This window comes from Rhinopithecus bieti, unplaced genomic scaffold, assembly GCF_001698545.2.
Source record: "Rhinopithecus bieti isolate Rb0 unplaced genomic scaffold, ASM169854v2 scaffold_39390, whole genome shotgun sequence".
NCBI lineage: Eukaryota > Metazoa > Chordata > Mammalia > Primates > Cercopithecidae > Rhinopithecus > Rhinopithecus bieti.
In genome coordinates, this window is record NW_016816209.1 from 16,351 (window position 1) to 35,620 (window position 19,270).

At 37.5% G+C, this 19,270-nt stretch overlaps 2 pseudogenes; one reads left to right on the forward strand and one right to left on the reverse strand.

Annotated features, from left to right (window-relative positions):
- Positions 1-213: 213 nt before the first annotated feature.
- LOC108516913 (putative tripartite motif-containing protein 64B) lies at positions 214-5,658 on the reverse strand (annotated as a pseudogene).
- A 9,308-nt stretch (positions 5,659-14,966) lies between these two features.
- LOC108516911 (tripartite motif-containing protein 49C-like) overlaps positions 14,967-19,270 on the forward strand; it is a 6,412-nt pseudogene continuing 2,108 nt past the window's right edge.

The window sequence follows — 19,270 nt, forward strand, 5'->3', positions numbered from 1 at the left end:
TTGATGTTCTAGTAAAGATTCCACAATAATTTATTATTTAAAATAACTTAATTAACAAATGTACACATTCAAGGTGGTTATCCCATGTATAACCATAAAGTAATTACATTCCATGAAGTTACAATGAGCTCACAGGCTCTCACACATAAGGTCTCAGGACACTATTTACATCATATATGGGAGGTCAAAATAAATAATCATGAAACCAGCTTTTCATGTACAACCAAAGCAAAAGAAAGCCCTCAGAGGGGAAGAGAAGGAGGCAAGAGGAAAGCCATAGATAAGAGAACCTTTAGAAACATCAAAAAAACTCACAGATCCATTATCATAATCCAGAAACACCCCAACCCGACCCAGAGGCCTTTGCACATGCTGAGTTAAAGGTGGAGAGTTGGTGGAGAGACTATAGTGATTGCTCCTCTTTGAGAAAATTAACAAAAATGTTTCATCAGAATCAATAACGATACTGGTATCTGCTGTCCTGGAATCTCTACAGACTCCCAGAATCCAGGTGGAGGAGTGGGTCACATCCACTTCCCAGTAATGCCTGCCGGAGATGAATGCTTGCGCTCCCCACACAGCAAAGCTCTCCACTCCCTGGGGATCCATGGGTGCACTGTGATGGTCATCTTCAAATATCACATGTCTCACATCCTCAGAAAGGCTTATATAGCAAGGAGTCATTTCCGTGCTCAGAGCATTATCCACTGACAAGGAAAAAATATTATATTAGTGAGTGCTATGAGGGACAGAGGCTCTGTGGCCCAATTATTCACTTCATTCGCTCTTCTTTCAAGAAAATACAGAAAAGAGGAAGCCAAGAGAGTTCAGCGCCATGCATCCATGAAGATGAAATGTCATTACAACTCTACAGCACATACAATTATATATTATTCCTTAAATAATAGAGAGAAAATGTGACCATATCACTGGGCGAAGTAATGATTTAATGTCTACTTAAATCATTTCATTTGTTACTTCATTTGTTAATGAAACAAATGTCTGCACAGTTTGTTTCAGGACATATCTAAAATGTTTTTTTTTTCTTTAATAGAAAATCTTCTAGTATTATTTGTCTTTAAGATCATCAACAAGTAGACATCACTTTGCCATGATATGAGTATTTATTGGAATGTAAGTTATGCCTGTTATAGTCTCAAACCTCAAAAATTTGGTAGAAATTAACACATGTAAAGTTTATAAGTTTCTGAAAAGAATACTCTGGCTTTACAATATCTGTTTAGCTCCTGATTCAATCTACTCTGGGTTCCTGCCCTCTGGTACTAGACCTGCTCTCTTGAATGGAGCTAACATGCTTAGGCCATGTTCACAGATCCCTCACCTTTCAGTTGTTATGTATCTGATGCCATTAAAATTGCCCTGATTATGGATATTTTAGTCATTTTATTGATCAAAATGCTCTGATTTTGTAAATAATAAAGGTTACTTGTAGAATGCATGTAAATGCATATAGAACAGAACCAGTTAAAAACCATTATGCCAAATCTAAGCCTTCAAAATTGAATAAAATTGAATACATACAAAATACTGATGCCACCATGACAACTAGTGTCTTCATAACTACATGACCTGAATATTCTTTGTCCTCTTATTCTAAAGACAAAGTATTACCTTGCTTTACATTTTCATCAAACTCTAAGTCAGGAAATTGAGTTTTGATCATTGTAGTATTACTATGCAGGTGGAGAAGATACACATGCTTTGGAAAACTATGTATTACCTACATGTCAAAAATAATAAAACTTAAATGGGAAAAGCCTCGACCAAGGGACCCAATAAGCAAATGATTTGAGGCTGGACTGCCGTGCAGCTGGATCTTACCTCTGAAGTTGTTGAGCATTTCTAGGACTCCAGTTATGCGCCATGAAGTGAGCTCTGGGTACACTGGCTGGGGCTTTTGCATCTGTGCCAAATCAGCCCTGCAAAAAAATGGCCTCAGTTATATTTCCAGGCCCAGAGCTAATCATACAGTCATACAAAGATATCATATTTTCATATAAGATGTTTCCTCAGAATTCTGCCAGTTTTGGTTACCTGCATGCACATTTTATTCCACACTCTAGGGGCCATAAGAATGTTACTTTTTCTGATTTTTTTTGCATAAAAACCCAATTTCCCCAGATATGTTGTTTTCAGACATTACACAACTTCTAAAGTCATTAAAAGACATTGTGTCCCTCTGCCCATCACACCCCTGAGGGTATGCAAAATCCTGGAAATATTTCAGAGAGCAAAACCTCAAATAAAATCTTAGGGACCTCAGCCTGTAGCTGTCACTAATGCTAGTCAGTGTCTAACATAGAATATGCACTGAGACAAAAAGCTTTAATCTTTTGTGCAAAGCAAAAGAGAATAATTCCAGCCTGAACACCCTGCTGCTGAGAGTCCCGAGGCAACCATTTTCCTGAGGTCTTTCCTAGCACTGGGTGTGTTGTGATGGAGCAGGTCCGGGTCATTGAGGCTTTTAGGAACAAAACCTTCCTCCTCAGGCCACCCAGAGGGAATCTCTCTCCTCCCCCTGTCTTTTTTTTTTTAATCTCCTACCCCTCCAGAGTAGAAGACACCTCTATGATTCCTCAAAGTAATTTTGTATTCAGATCTGTCAGGTAGGGCTGGATAGCATGAATGGACTGGGAAGAACAAACTTCAGAATGGCAAAGGCAAATTTGTTTTGTACGTATATTTTGAATCATACAAATTTAAGACGAAAACTTCCAGACCAAGAGAAGAAGACCTCAGGCCCCTTTGAAACAAAAATGGAAATAGCCCACTCAGAATGATATTAGTACTCAAAATGTATAAACCCCGTTCTTTCACAAAGAGAATGAACTTTTTCAGAAATAGCACTTTTTTTATTATAAACTCACCTGACTGATACATATTCCCCACATCCTACAAAAAAAAAAAGATAATGTTAATTATGAGAGATTTTCCTTCTGCATCTTTTCTCATACTCTTGTTTCTTTCTGTTTACGTTTTAAAAATGTGTTATCTCTCTTTATTCGCCCTCTTAAGTAATCATCAAAAGCGTACGTTAATAAACAGAACCTAAACTTTAAATAATGAAAAGCTTCATCATGTGCGGCATGAAGAAGACAGGAGCTGAAGCAAGTCATGTGGAAGAACAACGATATCTAGGTTTCCAGCTGTCTTTAATCTCACCTAATCTTATTCCAAGGAAGGTCTGACCACGCATGACACTATTAAAACAAAGCAGAACCGTATGGAAAGAGAGCCTACACGGACAATTGATGAGTAACTTTCCACACTCGCGCAGGCAAGGGGAACCCCTCAAATGCCTAGCAAATCACTGTTGTATGGGACATCAGAGAGTGAGGAGGAAACTAGGGATATCAATGGAACATAGTAACCTTCCCCTAGGCCTATGAGTTCTATGATTTTAGATGAATCTCTCTGTGTGGATAGTACTCTAATTATATTGAAGGGAGTTTTGTTATATGTGATCTGCTAAAATGGCAAAAATTTCCCAAAGATTTACCAAAGTATGGCAGTAATAAGTGACACTGCGACAATGTACTGTAATGGTGGGAGCTTAGGATCAGCATGTGCTCACTTATCTTAGAGCAGTGACATATGCAGGGTGACATTGCATGCCTGCAGCAATGTCAGCAAGGGTTTCCTGTTCTGAAGAGGACCTCCCTCCCACCTGGAGCAGCTCCACGTCAGGCATGTGGCACATACTCACAGCTCTCTCTACATGTCTTTCACCTTTGCTAATGTTGGTCTCTCCTTGACTGTCTTGTAGTGTTGGAAAAGCTCTTCTGCTTCTCTTTCCAGTGCCGGCAGTTGCAGTTGCTCCTGCCTCATCGAGAATAGATGCATCTTTTAGATATTTGATTAGTGATTTCACCTTCCTTATTGACACATAGTTCTGCAGGATGTTGGTTAAAAAGATTTACATGTTCTCACTCTCAATTAGAAAACCTTCAAATAATTATATGTGGTGTAATCCAGCAATTTGTAAACTTTTCTGCTCCTTCTTGCAAAGAGTCTTGAATATTGGTGTTTTTTTTCTGTCTATCTTTTCAATTATTCCTATTCTCTCTCCCTTTTTAAATCAAAACTATATAAAGACTTCTGGTTTTGTCACTGTGGTGTCTTTACAGTTCTTATGAGTAAATTATTTCCTCTATTTACTATCTCTTTTAGTATTTTTCCATGTCTGATTGCCTAACATGTTAAAGAACATTTAGCCATAACCATATTAGCCAGATTGGACTTTTCCTCTTACTATATTTTTACTCTATGTACTATTCTATTTCTTTCCTCTTCCTCACACCATATCTTAGTGAAATATTGCCTCATCTCCAGTGTCTGAATAAGGTTTACCAACCTCAAATTTTGAACTAGATAACTACATATCATGGCATTTATCCAACTATGCTAGAATTAATTTGGCTAGCTTGTGTGGGCTTCGCTCTATTGTGATCCTAATTATATCGTTGAAATCACTACATTTTCTTGGGATGAAATCATATCTTTTAACTGGTAGTTTGAATTTAGCTTAAAAAGGTATAACCAACATTGTGTTATTTGCGTAAAAAAAGAAACTATTTCATCTCTACACTAACGAATGAAATTTCTAGTTTCACTGATTTAGATTGTTTTGTGTCTCTTGATTGATTTTCCACAAATAGTCCATTTCCTTTATAAGTTTATCCTGCAAAAGAAAGCAAAGAGCTAGCAAAAATGAAGACAAGTTATACTGATTTCAATCCCCTATACAATTAATAAAAAGCTGTAATTGAAAGAACATAAAATTCAAGTTATTAGTGGAGGGCCAGATTTTCCATGTTAAACAATTCGGTTCTAATAATTTGGATGTGAAAAGTGTAGAAATATAATAGAGAGTTTTAAGGACCCCTTCAGATAATATCATCAATTTTCTGAGAAACTGCGTTTTATATAACATGACTTTGAAAGTGTTCTTGGTGCTGCGTCACCTGTTCCAAGCTCATTCTATACATTCAAACTAATGATTTCTAACGGAAACCTCCTTTAGTGAAGTCTCACACACAGCTTGATTAGAGCTGCCAAATTGGTCAGCAACATTGAAAGGACACATTTATGGTGTTATTAGTGACATGGAATAATCGCCCTCTACCATCTGCCATTCTCATACACCATCATTGTCACAGGCCCTCATCATTCTCTATTGGGACATCACGTATACAATCAAACTGCCTTACAGCATTTCACCATACCCTGCATTCCTCAGCAGCCATTCCTATTGGACTGTGGCTGTGAGCCATGTGCTTCTGCGTGACTCAGAGCAGGGCCCACAGGCAATTGCTTGTCAACCTCACAGAAGAGCTCCTTAGTCTCCTCGTGAGCACACAGATGTTTTGTGAGTTGTTGATGTTCTGGGAGCGTCTGGCTGTCTGGCGTAGGAAGCCAGCTTTTGAGCCGATACTTGGTGTATGAGTCAGGTCTTCCCTGAGATTTCTCTGCACTCAGCAGGCGCCACATTGGTGCTCTGCCTTCTTCCAGCAGAGGTAGAGACAGGGCCTGCAAAAAGCTGTGCCCACAGTCAATGGTGACCGGGTCTATGAAGAAGTTCATGCAAATGGAGCAAATGAGCTCATTCTGGAAGGCTTGCAGGGTGTCTGAATCCATATCTCTGAAAATTTAAAAAAAGGTGAGAATTTCTTTCTCTTATTTTTATTTGTCCCTATGAAAAGCAAGGCCAGTGGACAATTTTCCTTGTTTACTTGAGGTCTGTCCAATATGTCTAATAAGTTAGCTCCAGTACAAACTGAGACATAGCAAATGCAAACATGCTGGATTTATAAAGTTTTCCCTCAATAGCCATTGAAGATTGGGTCCAGGACTCCCTGAGTACCAAGATCCTAAGATGTTCCAGGGTCTTATTAGTAAATGGTGTGGGATTTGCATGTAACCTAAACCTATCCTCCTGAATACTTTATGGCTAGATTACTTTGAATGCCTAACACAATGTAAATGCTGTATAAATACTTGTAATGCCATACTGTTTAGGAACAGCAAGAAGATTGTTAAAAATATGTACATGTTTAGCAGGACGCAGTTGCCCACGCCCATAATCCCAGCACTTCGGAAGGCCGAGGTGGGCAGATCACGAGGTCAGGAGATCGAGACTATCCTGGCTAACATGGTGAAACCTTGTTTCTATTAAAAATAGAAAAAATTAGCCAGGGGTGGTGGCACGTGCCTGTAGTCCCAGCTATTCAGGAGGCTGAGGCAGGAGAATTGCCTGAACCCAGGAGGTGGATGTTGTAGTGAGCTGAGATGATGCCATTGCACTCCAGTATGAGTAATAGAGTGAGACTCTGTCTCAAAAAATAAAACAACAAAAAAAAGACATGTTAAGTACAGTTGCTTTTTTCTTCCTGTACATATTTTTTTCTGAGATTAGTTGAATCCACAGTTATGAAACTTCTGGATATGAACAACCAACTGTGATTGAAATGAGAAAATGAGATGGGAGCCCTCATGGTATTTTTGTTAAACAAGCCGTGCTCTCAATCATTCCCAGTTACTTAGCAAGCTTAAACCCTGGGCAGAGGGTAAAAGCTGAGATGATTTTTCAGTCACTTATATAAACTGATTCTTAATTCTTAATCTCATTCTTAAGAACATTCTTAATCTCGTTCTGTCTCTGTCATTCTCTCTCAACGATTCCATGATGATAATATATGAAAGACACTTAGTATCTATGCTATTATTCTGTACTCCCTGCCCCCAAACTCACCTATGAAGTTTGCTCACACAATTATAAATGAAGTAGGTTTCATCCAAGATTGATTAATCAGAGTGGACTATCAACTCCTAAAATTATCAATCATTAAATTTTTCCTTTTAACTTTAATATCAAAACTCTTCCTTTCACTACATTAATTGTAAATAATATCTATTATTTTTAATTTAGAAAATTTTTTCCTGTAGTCATTTCAGATGATTAGAGAGAACACTGTCACATTCTGAAATAATGAATATTTAAACTATAATAATTTACAAGAATTAATCAACAATTAATTATCTTCTAAAATAACAATAAAAGTGAAGATATGTATTAGGTTTTCCACTCTACACTAGAAAATCCAGAAATGCAGTTAATGGAAGCCTGGCCACCAATTCACCATTCCTCTTAGTGACTTGGGAGTTGCAGCCTCTTGGGAGCCCTTGTCAGAGTTTTTTGTTGTTGTTGTTGAGATGCAGTCTCACTCTGTCACCGAGGCTGGAGTGCAGTGGCATGATCTCAGCTTACTGCAACCTCCGCCTCCCACGTTCAAGCAATTCTCCTGCCACAGCCTCCCGAGTAGCGGATACTACAGGCACCCGCCACCAGGCTAGGATAATTTTTTTGTATTTTAAGTAAAAACGTGGTTTCACCATGTTTGCCAGGCTGGTTTCTAACTCTAGACCTCAAGCGATCTGCCTGCCTTGGCCTCTCAAAGTGCTAGGCTGCAAACATGAGCCATCGTGCCCGGCCAATTAAAACTATTTTCAACAGCTTTCAAATCTAGTCTGCAAACTGCAAATTTTGAAGACACAGCAAACAAGACTTTTGCAATAAGAATTTTCAAACTAATTCAACATTTTTTACATTTACTTTTGTGTACATTATGACCATTACTACATGCCCACATTCTAGTGAACATTTTAGGTATTTAATGGGTTCTATCATTGCATGAAACTATCGAAATATATCTTTTCACACTTAAAAACAATCTAACAATACAGAAAATAATCACATAAGAAGAATCAAATAGCAAGGCACACAAACCACATGTTACAAATTGAAGATACTTTATATTGATTTTCTGTAAAATCACGAAGACAGTTACTTGTTTGCTTAGAAAAGACCCAAGCATGCTGCCGGGTAAATTTAAAGTATTTTTAAGAGAAAAAGTGAACATGATGAGTTTACTGCAGATTTTATACTCACAAGGCTACTATGAATGGTCTCAGTCTAGAAGCTCCGTAGATATCCAGATTACAAGTAACTCCTGGTACTCCAAAGCCCAGAGCGACAAATCTGGTGGGTCCTCACTGAAGGAGAGAGAAGTCTCTGGACAAGCATCCTTTTAAAGGGTATGGGCCGACGAAAGACCACACCCACTTCCTGAGGTTGATTAGATTGTGCAGAAAGGGGTAAACTGGCTGATTAGGTTTCTAAAGTATTGAAAACCNCCTCAGCCTCCCGAATAGCTGGGATTACAGGTACCCACCACTAAGCCCAGCTAATTTTTGTACTTTTGGTAGAGACAGGGTTTCACCATGTTGCTCAGACTGATCTTGAACTCCTGACCTCAGGTGATCTGCCCACCTCTGCCTCCCAAAGTGTTGGGATTACAAGCGTGAGCCACTGCACTAGGCCACATGCTAATTTTAAAATTTTGTTTCTCACTCTGTTTTAAAATTATAATTGCTTATGTGCCTAGCAGTTATTTATCTGAATATGTTCAAAGATAAAACATTAACTGGGATTACCAACACATATGTACTGTGTAACTCTCTTGTTTAAAAAAGTACAGCAAGGAACTCAACTGTGTTTCACATAATTGTATTTATGATGGTTGATAGAATTAGTTGTAGCCGCCTGTTTTTCTTATTTTTATTATTTTGACTATTTCCTAATGATTGTGTTGACTATTTCCTAATGATTGTTTTGACTGTTTCCTAATGGATTTACTGCAAATTTTATACTCACAAGGCTACTATGAATGGTCTCAATCTAGAAGCTCTGTAGATATCCAGACTACAAGTAATTCCTGGCGCTCCAAAGCCCAGCAGCCACAAATCCGGTGGGCCCTCCCTGAAGGAGAGAGAAATCTCTGGACAAGGATCCTTTTAAACTGTATGGGACCCTGAAAGACCACACCCACTTCCTGAGGTTGATTAGATTGCACAGAAAGGGGTAAATAGACTGATTAGGTTTCTAAAGTATTGAAAACCACACTTGGGTGCCCAAAGCTCAACAGACAAGTTTGGAATGAGAGGCAAGAAAGTTGACTTAACACAGGTTATTTAAAGAAATATTTTAACTATAACAATTATTTCATTAAATATTGTCACATGCTAATTGCTTTTTTTTGTTTTTTGTGTTTTGTTTTTTTTGAGATGGTATCTCACTCTGTAGCCCAGGCTGGAGTGGAATGGCTCGGTCTCAGCTCACTGTAACCTCTGCCTCTCGAGTTCAAGTGATTCTCCTGCCTCAGCCTCCCAAGTAGCAGGGATTACAGGCACCCACCACTAAATCCAGCTAATTTTTGTACTTTTAGTAGAGACGGGGTTTCACCATGTTGCTCAGGCTGATCTTGAACTCCTGATCTCAGGTGATCTGCCCACCTCTGCCTCCAAAGTGCTGGGATTACAAGCGTGAGTCACTGCACTGGGTCACGTGCTAACTTTAAAATTTTGTTTTTCTCTGTTTTAAAATTATAATTGCTTAAGTGCCTAGTTGTTATTTATCTGAATATGTTCAAAGATAACACATTAACTGGGATTACCAACACATCTGTACTGTGTAACTCTCTTGTGTAAAAGAGTACAGCAAGGAAGTCAATTGTGTTTCACATAATTGTATATATAATGGTTGATAGAATTAGTTGTATTAGCCTGTTTTTCTTATTTTTACTATTTTATGACTATTTCATGATTGTGTTACATAAAATAAAATCTACTTTTGTTCATCCCCCATTTTCAATAATTTTAAAACTGATATTTACATATACATGTACATAACTATCTACATCAATGTTTTGTATTCATATTTTAACAATTATACAATAATTATTTACACAATAATAATAATTATTATTACTTTTTTTGAGATGTTGTCTCCCTCTGCCACCCAGGCTGGAGTGCAATGGCATGATCTTGGCTCACTGCAACCTCTGTCTCCCAGGTTCAAGTGATTCTCCTGCCTCAGACTCCCACGTAGCTGGGATTACAGGTGTCTGCCACCATAACTGGCTAATTTCGGTATTTTTAGTCGAGATAAGGTTTCACCAAGTCGGCCAGGCTGGTCGCTAACTCCTGACATCAGGTGATCCGTGCATCCCAGCCTCCCAAAGTGCTGGTGTTACAGGCATGAGCCATGGCACCTGGCTGCTATTTACACAGTAATTATGTGCATAATTACCTTTAACAGTGCATGAAAGTTATTTTTAACACAGTTGCCAAACTAATATATTTTGTTGTCGTTTACCATGATTTAATGAATTCATAAATTATCTAATGTTTGGGGATTTAGGTCATTTCTATAAACTGAAAATTACAAACCTTGCTAGAAGTTGAAAAGTAAAATCTATTTAAAATCACCATTTATATATTAACAGACATTTAAAATTTATAAAATTTATAAAAGCCAACATATCCTAGGAAAAGATGAAGTGGCTGTCTTTTTAATCAGTCCATGGCATTGCAAATTAGTATGTTTTCTGAAGTGTCATTTGATCAGCATTATGCTTCAAAAAATGCATCCAATAAAGTTAAGTAAAGGTAATCATAGATACTTACATACAGTCTTTCCGGAAATGTTGTTCTTTGAAAACTGCTTCAAACACTTCTTAAAATGTTGCATATTATCTAGCTAAATGTAAAGAAGAAAGACTTCCTGCATTCTCACTTCTCAGTAAAAATTCAATTCTATATTTTGTAGACTGCCCTATATTAGACAGAAATAAACAATAAGCAACTTATGAGATGCATATAAAAGAATAAAAAATAGTTGCAAATTTTAGTGCTCGTAACTGAAAAAGTTATTACCTATTTTACTACAATTGTGTTACCATGCAGAATAGGTAAGAGAGAAAAAGCAGTATTTCCTTGCCTAACTAAAAAATACCCTGTCATTCAAGTGAAAATATCAGACATTTATTGATTACCAACTCTGTGCTAAAAACTGTTCTGAGTGCTTCACATGTTCTAACTTATTTAATTCTTACAACAACCTGATAAGATAAATGATACTTTATACTGATTTAAAGATTGAGAAATGTAAGAACAGGGAACTTTAATAATTTGCCCATTGGCATACTCTAATGAATAGCAGAGCTAGGGTTTGAAACCAGGCGGTCTCTGAAAACTGTTGTCCTTTCAGTGACTTGACATACGTTGCCAAAGTATGTTCCTAAGCCACCAAATTACATACAATCTTTTTGGGGGATGCTTCTTGCATGCTGGCAGAATTGATTGAAAATTGACAAATCTTTCAAGCATTGTGCAGGCTTTAGTACATTTTTTTGAATACTAATATGCACACTGTCCTACATCTACCATACTGTCCAACTCTCTATCAATGACATGACAAAAAGCCTGTGAGCATGCTCAGCCAAACCCCATAACAAAGGCATTGTGGAAATCCTAGTGTGCAGTGCAACTCTTCTTTTCAAAGCACAGAATGTCTCAGAGGGTCTCATATGCACGCTGTTCTGATTACTCACAAAATGAGTGTCTACTATGAAATCTCCTTACTGGTAAAGATTGGAGCCAAAATACTAACAAACCTGCACATTCTGCATATGTATCCCAAAAATTAAAGTAAATTTTTAAAAAGTGTAAATAAAAAACAAGACTAAGTCCTTAAGGAGCTCATGGCTTAATAGTTGATAGAAAGGAAGGGACAGTCATCCTAAACGTCTTCCTAAAAGAAACAATACCTAAGCTAAAACCCAAAGGATGAGGGTAGACTTATCTTTTCTGATAGTGAAGTCTATGTGACAGTAGTTATCATGAGAAAAGATTTCGGGACCTGGCATGGTGGCTCATGCCTGTAATCCCAGCACTTTGGGAGGCCTAGGTGGTTTGATCAGTCAAGCTGAGAAGTTCAAGGTCAGCCTAGACAACACTGGAAACTCCATCTCCACAAAAAGATAGAAAAATTAGACAGGCATGATGGTGCACGCCTCTAATCTCAGCTACTTGGGAGTCTTAGGCTGGACGATTGCCTGAGCCCAGGAGGCAGAGTTTGTATTGAGCCGGGGTTGTGCCACTGACTCTAGCCTGGGTGACAGAGTGAAATCCTGTCTCATACACACTAAAGAATATTAGTTCTGTCCTCTTGCTGGTGATACCCTTCTATTCCATCTAGGCCAGAATGCTTGCTGAAATGCAAATGTGCCTATATTCCTACCTACTTAACCTCATTATGGAATTTTTGATAAACCAAAAGAAAGTAGTTACACTCCTCTCAATGTCTTCCAAAATGTACTTGACATATTTGGTGCTCGATGTATGAATTGCTCTTCCCACAAATGCCTTGGGTTCTAGTAAGGGTGAATTCTTTGTATTTCTTTAACTTGCCACAATCATCCATACTTCTATTATTTTGTATAACATGATTACCTTGTCAGTGGAAATATAAATAAGTGAAATTAGTTTGAATCACTGTGGCATTGCCCAGTAGAATTGGTGATCCACAAATTGTATAACCCAGAGATTCCACCTACAGAAGATACTGTCAGGAAAGAGAATCTATTGAGTATTTGCATTAGGAGACATGTTCACAAATATCAAAATACAAAAATCATTCCAAATGTACAACAGAAGAAAATGAATAAATATATTTTATGATGCACTGTTTATCCAACCTTGGGTTATCCACTACAAACTCACTCTTGATTGTTTACATAAATAGATCTAGATCCTTTAAATACTTTTCCTTTGTCACATGTTATGATGTCAATGTTTGTGAGTAGAAAGCTTTGGAGAGAAATTCCAAAAAAGTGCTTCCAATCTGCTTTGGAAATGACACCTCCAGTGTCTGGCCCGGAGGACATACAGGGATACACCAATGCCCAGATTGTGTAGTTCAGGCTGCTGCTGTAGCACCCACTTCCTGAAGTTAACTGGGGCCCACGAGAACTCAGCAGCCATGAGCTTCTCCTGATACTGCCCTTTTCCATATTTGCAGTGGAGCCCGTCTGGCACGACATTTCTTCATAAACAGCTGCACCAGTGGCCCGGAAGGCAAGTCTCTGGGGAGCTCTGAAGTGTGGATTTAAAGCAAGTTTTTCAAGCGCAACAATACAGCAACTTCTAAACATTCAGTGAGGCCGAGGGGTGAGGGGACTCTCCATTGACTACTCCAACTTCACCCTGGAAACAATGGCAATTCCTTATATGTGTCATCACGTATTATTTAGACTTCTCCTTACATTCTACTAGACAGTATTTCCTTGCTCAAATGCTGTTATAATTAATGATTCTTTATATTAACTTTCCCTATTCACATTATTATATGTTTTCTCTTTCTTGACGGACCATGAATCTTCCTTTCATTTGAATAAATGCTATCCATCTATCTATCTACTTACCTATCTATCTATCTGAACACTTAAAGACCAGTGAAAAAAAATCAAGTACCATAAAACTATACCTGGTATGATTTTATTTTAAAAAGTTCAAAACTACCTAAAGTCAAACCATGAAACATACAAATAATATAGCCTTGTGTGATAAAATTATAAAGAATACCAGAGGAAATAAAGGTAAACATAAAATTCAAGAAAGTGAAAAAATGCAACTGTCATTAGTGCATGGAGAACCCAAAGGTATTGGAAATGTTATTTTCTTAATATGGTAAGTAGGTTCACAGATACTCATTTCATTATTATTTTTCTCTATACTTGTATATTACATGATAGTCTTATATAAATAAAATATTTTCAATTAAAAAATAATGATTTCTTATGCTATAGAAGGATTACATTTAATAAAAGTGTAATTTAACCAGTGTCCCAACTAGTGTGCTGAGATTGTGATCCTCTCAGCCTTGGGAGGCCCCAGGCAGGGCGTGAGACCTCCGGCTTGGAGCAGTTGTGCATATTCCGCACTGTGCTCTATGACAAACTGATGTTTTCCCATGTGTGAAGAGACATGAACACATTAGACTTGATTCCCCGATAATGCCAGATGAGAGTTTTATGATATTTGTCTATTCCCCTTGGATTTAATACTGAGTTTGATTCTTCTACTTCAGAATAACCTTGTATGATTATAAATTTTAATTTTTTAATCCATTACAAGAAAATAAAAGAAAACATATATGCAAACATATATGTGGACACTCACATAACTGTATATAATATCCAGCTTTATGTCTAATACACTAATTTAAAAATTCATCAATAGAACCCATCATGGTTCTTTCTGAGTGATATACCACACAAATTAATATAGGTTCTCTAAAGAATCCTCATAGGCTACTTGTTTCAAAGCCTCTGAAACTGCCTGCACTGTGAAGGCTGCAACAGAAATCTTTCTCTTCACTTCTCCCCTAGCCTTGCAAGGGTCCACTTTGCTTTTCATTTCAAACAGAGCATTAGAAATTCCTGGAAAGGACTCCCCTGAATACTTGCTGTGGCTGCTTGGAGCATAGATGACATGCCTGTTGATAAAACAGCATGCTGTTTACTAGTTTCCCAAATGATATAGAGGAGAAACACAAGAGCACTACACAATTCTAACATTGAATATTTCTAATTTAACAATTTGAATCAGCCACTTGTCAACTGAACTTCCATGTTCAATCATCTCTAAAGACTCCTGTGGCCGGGTGCGGTTGCTCAAGCCTGCAAGCCCAGCAATTTGGGAGGCCGAGGTGGGTGGATCATGAGGTCAAGAGTTCAGGACTAGGCTGGAGAGCATGGTGAAACCACATCTCTACTAAAAATACAAAATAATTAGCCGGGCACAGTGGCACGTGCCTGTAATCCCAGCTACTCAGGAGGCTGAGGCAGGAGAATTGCTTGAACTTGGCAGGGGGAGGTGGCAGTGAGCCAAGATGGCGCCACTGCACTCCAGCCTGGGCTCCAGAGCGAGACTCTGTCTCAAAAACAAAACAAACAAAACAAAACAAACAAACAAAAACAACCAACAAAACAAACAAAAAAAATGTAAAGTGGTAAGTGGTACTATGCTACAACAGTAGCAACGATATGGTAACCACAGCAATCATGATCGGTATTAAAGTAATTACTTATAATTTTCCTAATTATTTAAAATAAGCTACATACAGTTGATACTAGTATTTCACAGAGGAGGAAACTGAGGTCTGAGAAATCAAGTGACTAAATGATTTGTCCCAAGGCACATTACAAGTAAGTGCTGAATTTTTATTATATTACAATAAATTATAGCACAATTGTGATCATCAAAATCTTGTGATTAGTCAAACTTCTATTGTGTTTTTTGTCCTTTTTAAAAACATCACAATACTATGTTAGAATATTTAACATAAAACAAGAAGAAACATCAAAAACAATTTTGTAATGTTTCACATGACCACGGCAGAAGAATGTTTATAGAATGGGCTAAGACAGTTCACACAACAGTCCTACAAAGGATGGGCAAATGAAAGTAAAGAGATAAGGCCAGGAGTGGTGGCTCATGCCTGTAATCTCATAAATTTGGGAGGCTGGGCTGGGAGGATTGCTTGAGGCCTGGAGTTGTAGACCATCCTGGGCAACATAGGGATACTCTGTCTCGACAAATCTAAGAACAAATATTAGTTGGGCATTGTGACACGTGACTGTAGTCCTAGTGATTTTGGAGGCTGAGGTGGAAAGATTGATCAAGCTCAGGAGTTTGAGGCTGCAGTGAGCTGAGATTGCACCACTGAACTCCAGTTTGGGAGACAGTGTGAGACCCTGCCTCTTAAGAACAACAACAACATAAGTGGGGGCGATGGGTAAGTTAAAAAATATGTTGCCATTGGCCAACCAATCAAACTGTTTCAAACATGCTCTTACTCCCAATCCTGACCCTTTGATAATCCCTGGACAGAAAGATGGAGCCATTTCTGGTTGCACAATGACCTAACCCCTTCGGCAATATATATAAGATCAACCTGGGGATAGTCAATATTTGGCAGAAAAAAATTGCAATAGTCAACATTTAGGAGGAAAAAACCTCTAAATATAAAAAATGAGAAAAAGAATAAATAAATATGTTTATTATATAAATTATATGTAGAGAGATTTACTCAGTTTCCTGTATACTGGGATTCAGTGAAGAAAAAAAAAAAAAGGAAAAAACATTGAGAAAAATTGGCCTCATTTCTTATACAGAATAGTATGTCTGTTAAGTAGGATTTCTAAGAAAACCACTGATGTCACCCAAGCATGCTGATTTATTTCCTTACAAACCTGTAGCTGTACACAAACAGTTACAAGAAACTGGGCCATCTCACAGCATTCTGTATGTGCTGGTTGGATAAACGCTGGGCACAAGATTTATTTGGCAGTCTTGGAAAGCTCAAGTGAAGCTTCTGAGGCTGGGTCAGCATTAATCTGAATGCTGATGGACAAGTAGTGTTTGGAATTGTATGGAACATTTGAGGCAGAAAAAGTGACAGGGGAAATGTAGGGAAACCATGAAATTAAGAATCTCAACTAATTAATACTGAATAATACGATATGTTGAGAAAAGTGGTGAGAAACACAGATTTTGGTCTTGAGGGAGACATATAAACATACCAGAAATATGGGAACTAGTATCTAAATATAAGTAGAACTCTGAGGACTTCAGAAAAATATTATAAATAATTTTCTCTTTGTGGACATATACATTGAGGGTATGATAGCTAATATTAGTTTGTTGAAAAGTATTTCATGAGAACCTAGTCTATGTTGAAGATTAAATTAGAAGACATACTAGTAAAGAAGAAAGGAAGCACTTTTGTCCTCACAAATCATACAATCCAAATGAGAGAGTCAAATGGTTAATATGCAAATATATGCAATGCATGACGTATTTGAGTGTGGAAAGTTTTTTGTTGGCGAATAATCAAGCAGGGAAGTAGAAAAGGACAATAGAGGTCAGAAACTGGAGATGAGTGTCTGCGTTTTAAATAGGGTGGTCAGAAAAAAGCCTCACTGAAAAATTCAAATTGAAACAAAGTTTTGAAGAGGAGAGGGAACAGAAATGTGTGTAGGGATATATATGTGGACCATGAGTGTGTATATATGTGTATGTATGTGTGTGTGTGTGTGTTTGTGTGTATCTATATAATTCTAGTTGGAGAGAACAGTATATGCAGTAATTTTGAGTCTGTGTACATTTGGAGGCCTGAGGAAACATAAAGAATTCTATGTTTCAGATTGGGATGAGTTAGAGAAAGAATGGAAGGAAATGAATTCAGAGAGGCAAAGATGACCAAATCATAAATGCAACCTTATTAGGATAGGTTTTGCTGGGTGAAACGCATTTAGCCGGACATGCTAGTCTAAGGTCATTTCACATATAATGAGTTTAAGCAACTTGTCGTGTATCAATGAAATAGAAATAATTATTTCCTTTCTAGTAACTACAGCTCTATACTCCAATTCTTAAGCATGAACTGTTCTTACTTTTCCATAATATAGGTTGGAATAGTGAAATTCAAATTGTGTTTTTTTTTTTTTTTAATTTCTAACTATCTTAGAAGACACACTATCTTGAATAAATTTAATGTAATTGGCAGATACATCTATGTTGATCTTCACGCGGAAAGAAGGGAAAGGAACAAAATTTTGTGGATTCTAAGAACTGGCAAGACTCAGATTTAAACTACTGGATGTTCGAGAGAAAAAAGGAATCAGTGAGATTTCATAGGAGATAGATAAATACATTTCTCTTTTGACTAACCCATTATCATTGCAGGATTATGTGAATTTAGGGCTAGAAGCAATTAGAGCTGAGTATCCGAAGACTCCTGCATTTCACCATGAAGAAGAAAAACACAATTTGGAGATTCTGAAAAGAAGAGGAAAGATATTTTCATCAACTTCATTTAAGTAAAGCCAAAATGGCTCATAGGAGGGAGATTTTAAGAGGAATGTATGAGGAGCTGAAAGAAATGTGCCATAAACCAGATGTGGAACTACTTCAGGTACGAACCCACAATGTGGTTCAGGTTTTGAATATTCACATGTATAGGCATTTTCCTCATGGCTGAAATCCATCTCCCTACCTTTATTTCCATGATGCGTTTCCAAAAACACATTTGCATACCTAATGCTACTTTATTGGGAGAACATAGCCCCGCCAAGGAATCCTACCAGGCCAAAGGTCCCTCCTACTTTATCCACCAGTCACAAAACTTTGTGGAATGGTCAAGGCAACAACCCCAAGAAATATTCCCCATCTAAGTCAATAATATACTTTGGGTTGTTAAACATGTATAAAATAGTGAGTGATTCATTTACATTTAGATTAATTTGGAGACATGGCAAGATCAGATTTTTGGGGAATCTAGGCTCGCATTAACATTATTTTGGGGTCCATGCATTTGGGTAACTCGTTCAGCTAAAGATGACTGAGTAGGTTTTTCGAGGTTACCACAGAGCACACATCCTCTGGGCCTCTTCTCCATTCTTATTTATAGAATGTCTTCAAGACTCAGACTTTCCCAGGACGTTAATTAATGACAATATAACTGACTGGGTTTTTTATTACAGAAAAACCGGAAATGGCTTTCCAGAAGAGAAGGTGGTAGGGGAATAATATCTTCGGAAACTGACTACAAATCTCACACTGAACTTAGTGAAAGATGCATCTTTTCAAATGCACTAACTTTTTCTTATTTTTTTTACAGGGTTTTGGAGACATATTAAACAGGTGAGAGTGTACCCAGATTTTAGCATATGTTCTTTCATATTCCACAAATATCAAAGCAGGCTCTACTAAAGTCATGGCATAAATAATTAAGATATTGATACCACGTTTTTTTGCATCTACTTTTGTTCCCACACCTTAAAAGACAAGGCCACAAAGTAAATAAATGAATAGAAGAAGAGTGAACTAAAACAAACATTTTTATTCCTGATTTGTTTCATTGCTTAAAATCCTGCATAGGTGAAAGATAGTTTTGTTTCATGGATGGTGAGAAAGTCACTAGAGGAAGCAGGAGAGAAGAGGGGAAAGTGTTTTAGCAGTGACAATGTGTTGATATTTTGTTTTTTATGCATATAAACATATCAGTTAAGAGTTCTGAAAAATAGATTGAAAAAAACTGTGGAGTGTTAGAAGTGTATAAGTCTCTAGGGAAGCTCTTTGCTAAAAGGCAGATCTCCCTGCCTAGAACAAGTTTCACATCCTTTATGTTGAAAAGGAAGCAGTGGATGCAGCAGTTTCCCCAGAACCCCACTATTTTAGACAAAGATGTCAGGGGAGTCTGCCCAAAAGTGGAAATCAGAATTTCAATTCTAAATATTCTCAAGGCCATAAGGCTGAGGAACCTTACACAATTGGGGCAAAAAAA